This window comes from Dendropsophus ebraccatus, chromosome 8, assembly GCF_027789765.1.
Source record: "Dendropsophus ebraccatus isolate aDenEbr1 chromosome 8, aDenEbr1.pat, whole genome shotgun sequence".
NCBI classification, from domain to species: Eukaryota; Metazoa; Chordata; class Amphibia; order Anura; family Hylidae; genus Dendropsophus; species Dendropsophus ebraccatus.
The window spans coordinates 31,922,334-31,928,333 of NC_091461.1; the positions used below are offsets into that span (position 1 = coordinate 31,922,334).

Below are 6,000 nucleotides of genomic sequence, written 5' to 3' on the forward strand. Positions count from 1 at the left end.
TCCAGCCGCACATCTCCTGCCTCCATTACGTTTTATAATGTACTACCACCCCTACCCAGCCGCACATCTCCTGCCTCCATCATGTTTTATACTGTACTACCACCCCTACCCAGCCGCACATCTCCTGCCTCCATTACCTTTTATACTGTACTACCACCCCTACCCAGCCGCACATCTCCTGCCTCCATCATGTTTTATACTGTACTACCACCCCTACCCAGCCGCACATCTCCTGCCTCCATCATGTTTTATACTGTACTACCACCCCATCCAGCCGCACATCTCCTGCCTCCATTACGTTTTATAATGTACTACCACCCCTACCCAGCCGCACATCTCCTGCCTCCATCATGTTTTATACTGTACTACCACCCCTACCCAGCCGCACATCTCCTGCCTCCATCATGTTTTATAATGTACTACCACCCCTACCCAGCCGCACATCTCCTGCCTCCATCATGTTTTATACTGTACTACCACCCCTACCCAGCCGCACATCTCCTGCCTCCATCATGTTTTATACTGTACTACCACCCCATCCAGCCGCACATCTCCTGCCTCCATCACGTGTTATACGATATTATTGTTACTATTAGCCGCACACCTCCTGCCTCCATCACGTGTTATACGATATTATTGTTACTATTAGCCGCACATCTCCTGCCTCCATCACGTGTTATACGATATTATTGTTACTATTAGCCGCACATCTCCTGCCTCCATCACGTGTTATACGATATTATTGCTGTTACTATTAGCCGCACACCTCCTGCCTCCATCACGTGTTATACGATATTATTGCTGTTACTATTAGCCGCACATCTCCTGCCTCCATCACGTGTTATACGATATTATTGCTGTTACTATTAGCCGCACATCTCCTGCCTCCATCACGTGTTATACGATATTATTGCTGTTACTATTAGCCGCACATCTCCTGCCTCCATCACGTGTTATACGATATTATTGCTGTTACTATTAGCCGCACACCTCCTGCCTCCATCACGTGTTATACGATATTATTATTGTTACTATTAGCCGCACATCTCCTGCCTCCATCACGTGTTATACGATATTATTGTTACTATTAGCCGCACATCTCCTGCCTCCATCACGTGTTATACGATATTATTGCTGTTACTATTAGCCGTACACACCTGCACTTGCTCAGGGTCTGACACACAATGTGAATAGCTCTTGTGCACTCCTATATATCACATCACACAGGCCATTCTAGCCATGATAAGCACCAGCAGCAGACCACCCGGGTACACAGCTGATGGGACCCCCACCCATTGCTATATATAAGGGATACGTAGCACCTGTCAAAATTTTAGCTGCAAAGTAACACAGCCTGCAAGGAGGTACACAGGTATCACCCCCTGCCCCCAATATACTGCGGTCAGACCCCCACGATCAGCGAGTGATGGCGGATCCTAGTGATACATCACCGGCTAATACTGGAAAATCCCTTTAATAAAGGCGCAAATCAGGCAGCAAACAGTAAGGCTTGTGCCCCATCCAGTACAACCTGCAATACTTACATAACCTGATAAGGATTAATGTAGCCACATAAAAATGTTATTGCCTTTATATGCTATAGTAAAAAATGCTACAAAAAAAAAATTATATATATATATATATATATATATATATATATATATATATATATATATATATATATATATATATATATATATATCCAGATGCTGGCAAACGGGTGAGACATCTCCAGCAGTCCGGGGGCCATATGGATGTAAGCGGGAGAACAGGCACAGCATGGTAGTCAGTACCGCCCGGCGATTATACCGATCCCCCCATGCCATCAGGAGGATGGGCGTGCTGCTCCTACCTGTAGCGGCTCCGGCTCACACTGATCCCTGCTGCCCGGACTCGGAGCGGACGTTACAGCGCACAGCACTCAGTCACCGGAGGATTCTACGCTGGGAACATTTGAAAATTGCGCTTCCGATGGTCTCAGCCAATCAGATCTCAGTAACGCCGAGAGTACGGCTTGGAGTGGGGACGCAGAGGAGCTGATTGGTCGGCGGATGACACTTCGTTCCGGATTGGACAGTCTGTGCATCACGTGGTCATGTTTAAACTACAGAAACTTTTATTCTCTCGGATTCCTGGCGGATGCCGATGTCACGTGTGCCGCAGAGGCCCCGCCCACCAGACTGTGACGTTGCTTTGCGGCTTATTATGAAAACAAGGTTGCGCTGTGTAGGGTGGGTGCGGTAGAGCGGAGTACGTTACCCAATAAGAGTCCTACCCCTGGTGTCTATGCAGTAACAACACAGCCCACCAGTGTCCAAAGTCCCTGACAGCCTATGGGAAATTGGTATTTCAGCCAAAAAAAGTTCTTTCATATCAACTGGTGCCAGAGATTTGTAATGTATTTCTATAAAAAAAAAATCTCCTGTCTTCCAGTACCTATCAGCTGCTGTATGTCCTGCAGGAAGTGGAGTATGCTTTACAGTCTGGAGAGGTTTTCTATGGGGATTTGCTGCTGCTCTGGACAGTTCCTGACAAGGACAGAGGTGGCAGCAGAGAGCACTGTGTCAGACAGGAAAGATTACGCCACTTCCTGCAGGACATACAGAAGATGAGAAATCACTGGTCCAGTGATTTCCTGTGGGCTTTGGACTTATCTCTGCTTCCCCGAGTTGACAGGTTCCCTTTAAAAAAAAGAAACCTTTTTTAATAAAAAAATAAAATACTTCTAGTCTGATAATCTTGCAGCCCCTTTATCCTTTGGTCTATGGGGCTGAGGTGTGAGGTGTCCCTTTTTTTTGCATCATGATCTGTATTTTTTATTAGTATCTTGCTTGCGTATATGCGACTTTCTCATCACCTTTTATTCAACTTTTTCGGGATTTGATTTAACCAAAAATCTACAATTTTGCACTTTAGCCGTCTTACCGAGCGAGATCGGGAATGGGGTATTTGATAGTTCGGGCGATTACGCATGCAGCAATAGTTAATATGTTTTTTTTATCTGGTTTATATTTTTTGTACTGCATTGATCTATGTAACTGGCTGCTAAAGGCGGCCTCTAGTGATGGCCGAGCTGGGAGCAGCGTCATTACGTTACTTAGACCGGGCCTGGTAAGTATAACAGGTCAGTTTCTGAGAAGCCGATCTGCCACTAGACCATTGAGTTGCATTTTAAATGGTTAAAGTGTCGCATCTGAATAGAACAACGCGGGCACGGGGATGCCAGTGCCACAGGCCTTTTTTGTGACCCACGGCTCGGTTTCTGTACATGGCACCGGTCTATTACTGAGCACCGGATGGGGGTGAAGCACTGGACCGGCCTGTCCCCAGTGGGAGGGAACCCCCATTGATTCTAATGGAGCCACATCACAGAGGTGAGGGGGTTTCGTCACACTGTGGGGGCGGGCCAGCCCACCTCCAGTGCTTCACCCCTGGCCGGTGCTTAGTAATAGACCCTTAAAGTAAATGTGCCTGATTGTACATTCGCTTTATGAAAAATGCATTTTTGTACTCTGCTATGTGAATAAACTCTTGCGGCTACCGGATGTTGTGATGAGATGTAAATTGGCCACTACTTGGGATTGGTGACCTTCTAGTGTGCATCCCATCTGACTAAAGCCCCTATTACATGGAACGATTAGTGGCTGATATCGGCCGTAATGGCCGATAATCATCCTGTGTAATAGAAGGCAACGATCAGCCGACATTACTAATGTCGGCTGATCTTTGCTGTCGTTTGTCTTTCAACCATGTTGAAAGACAAAGGACTTTGATAGCAGCAGACCAACGGTATCCCCTATGGGCTGCCCGAGTGCTCGTTTACTCCTCAATATCTTATCTGCTGCTGTTGGATCCTTCATATCATCGCTATGTCTGTGCGACATGGCAAAAGTTTTATTTAAGTGACAGTAACTCTTATAAATTCACGGTGCAGGTTCCTGCAAGGAGCAGGTCTTTCCCCGATGGTCAGAGACAGCTGGAAACCCTGAAGAAAAGGTAGTAGCCGTATTTAAAGGGGTAGTGCGGCGCTCAGCAATTATTCACAGAATAACACACATTACAAAGTTATACAACTTTGTAATGTATGTTATGTCTGTGAATCGCCCCCTTCCCGTGTCCCCCCACCCCCGCACATGTACCTGGAAGTGTGATGCGCTATACATTACCTGATCCGTGTCGCACCACACTTCCGGGTACACGTGCGGGTGTGTGGGGACACGGGAAGGGGGCGATTCACAGACATAACATACATTACAAAGTTGTATAACTTTGTAATGTGTGTTATTCTGTGAATAATTGCTGAGCGCCGCACTACCCCTTTAACCTTTTCTGTCGTCTCCATTTCAGCTTACACAGCATTGACCAGACTCAGCAACAATGCCCCAGTATGGCACTGCTGTAGGGTTTTAGCAGACCTCTGCTTTCACTGGAGAGGCTTGGTTTTCTTGTAACTGAGGATATTAAAGTGACTGTACCACCAGGCCCAGGCAGAAGCACTGGAGGTGCGCCGACCCACCCTTAGTGGGAGGAAACCCCCGCCCCTCTATGATAGGGTTCCATTGATTCTGATGGAGTCACGTCATGGAGGGGCTTGGGTTTCTTCCCACTGGGGGTGGGTCAGCCCGCCTCCAGTGCTTCAACCTGGGCCTGGTGGTACAGTCACTTTAAAGAGGAACTACCAGCAGGTTAGACAAATCTAGCCTTATATCCCCCTATTGCACATCGGACGCTGAGGATGAAGTTTCTTAACTTCATCCTCAGCGTCTCCTGTGCTATAGGGAGCTATCAGACTAGATTCAGTTACCTGCTGGTAGTTCCTCTTTAATGCTACAGGGGTCTTGGGCAGGGCCACTTTAACCAGAGGGCACATGGTGCACGTGCATCGGGCTCACTGGTTAAAGGGCCCCCCGAGCAGGCCGGCCGTTGCTGTGTTTCGACCAGTGCAGTCGCACAGGGCTCCGGCCACCAGCCTGTCGGGGGGAGCGCCATGGATGGGTAATCTACTTACCCATCCATAGTGCCCCCTAGAGGCCCCCCCCCCCATCCACCGCTGCCCGTTCGCCCATGATACTGACAGAGAGAGAGCCATTGGCTCCCTCCCTGTCAGTCACTCTTGTGGCCGCACTCTCCCTCTGGTGTCGGAGCCGAGTGACGTTACTGGGCCCCGGCACCAGGGTAAGGGGAGTGCGGCCACAAGAAAAGAGGAACGCGTGGACCCAGGTGAGTACAATTGTTTTTTTTGTTAATGTTATATTGGAGGGGGAGCGCACAGCAAAGGGGCTATATACTGGGGATGAGCACAGCAAGGGGGCTATATACTGGGGGAGAGCACAGCAAGGGGGCTATATACTGGGGGAGAGCACAGCAAGGGGGCTATATACTGGGGGAGAGCACAGAAAGGGGGCTATATACTGAGGGAGAGCACAGCATGGGGGCTAAATACTGGTGGCGAGCACAGCATGGGGGCTATATACTGTGGGAGAGCACAGCACAGGGGCTATATACTTGGGGAGAGCACAGAAAGGGGGCTATATACTGGGGGAGAGCACAGCAAGGGGGCTATATACTGGGGGAGAACACAGAAAGGGGACTATATACTGGGGGAGAGCACAGCAAGGGGGCTATATACTGGGGGAGAGCATAGCATGGGGGCTATATACTGGGGGAGAGCACAGCAAGGGGGCTATATACTATTTGGGAGAAAACAGGGGGGCTATATACTATTGGGGGAGACCACAGCAAGGGGGCTATATAGTATTGGGGAAGACTGCGGGGTGTCCATATACTATTGGGGGAGAGCGCAGGGTGTCTATATACTATTGGGGGAGAGCACAGGGGGCTATATACTATTGGAGAGATCACAGGGGGCCTATATACTATCGGAGAGATCACAGGGGTCTATATACTATTGAGGGAGAGCGCAGGGTGTCTATATACTATTGGGGAGAGAACGGGGGGGGGGGGGGGTAGAGGACAGGAGAACACTGGGTGTGTGGACAG

The 6,000-nt window shown here is 48.9% G+C and overlaps 1 protein-coding gene across 1 annotated transcript in view; it reads right to left on the reverse strand.

Moving 5' to 3' along the window:
* KIF11 (kinesin family member 11) overlaps positions 1–2,010 on the reverse strand; it is a 30,069-nt gene extending 28,059 nt beyond the window's left edge. Inside the window, exon 1 of the mRNA XM_069980114.1 lies at positions 1,853–2,010. The gene's annotated coding sequence lies outside the window, so the exon portion shown is untranslated. The remainder of the gene's footprint in view (positions 1–1,852) is intronic.
* Positions 2,011–6,000: the final 3,990 nt, after the last annotated feature.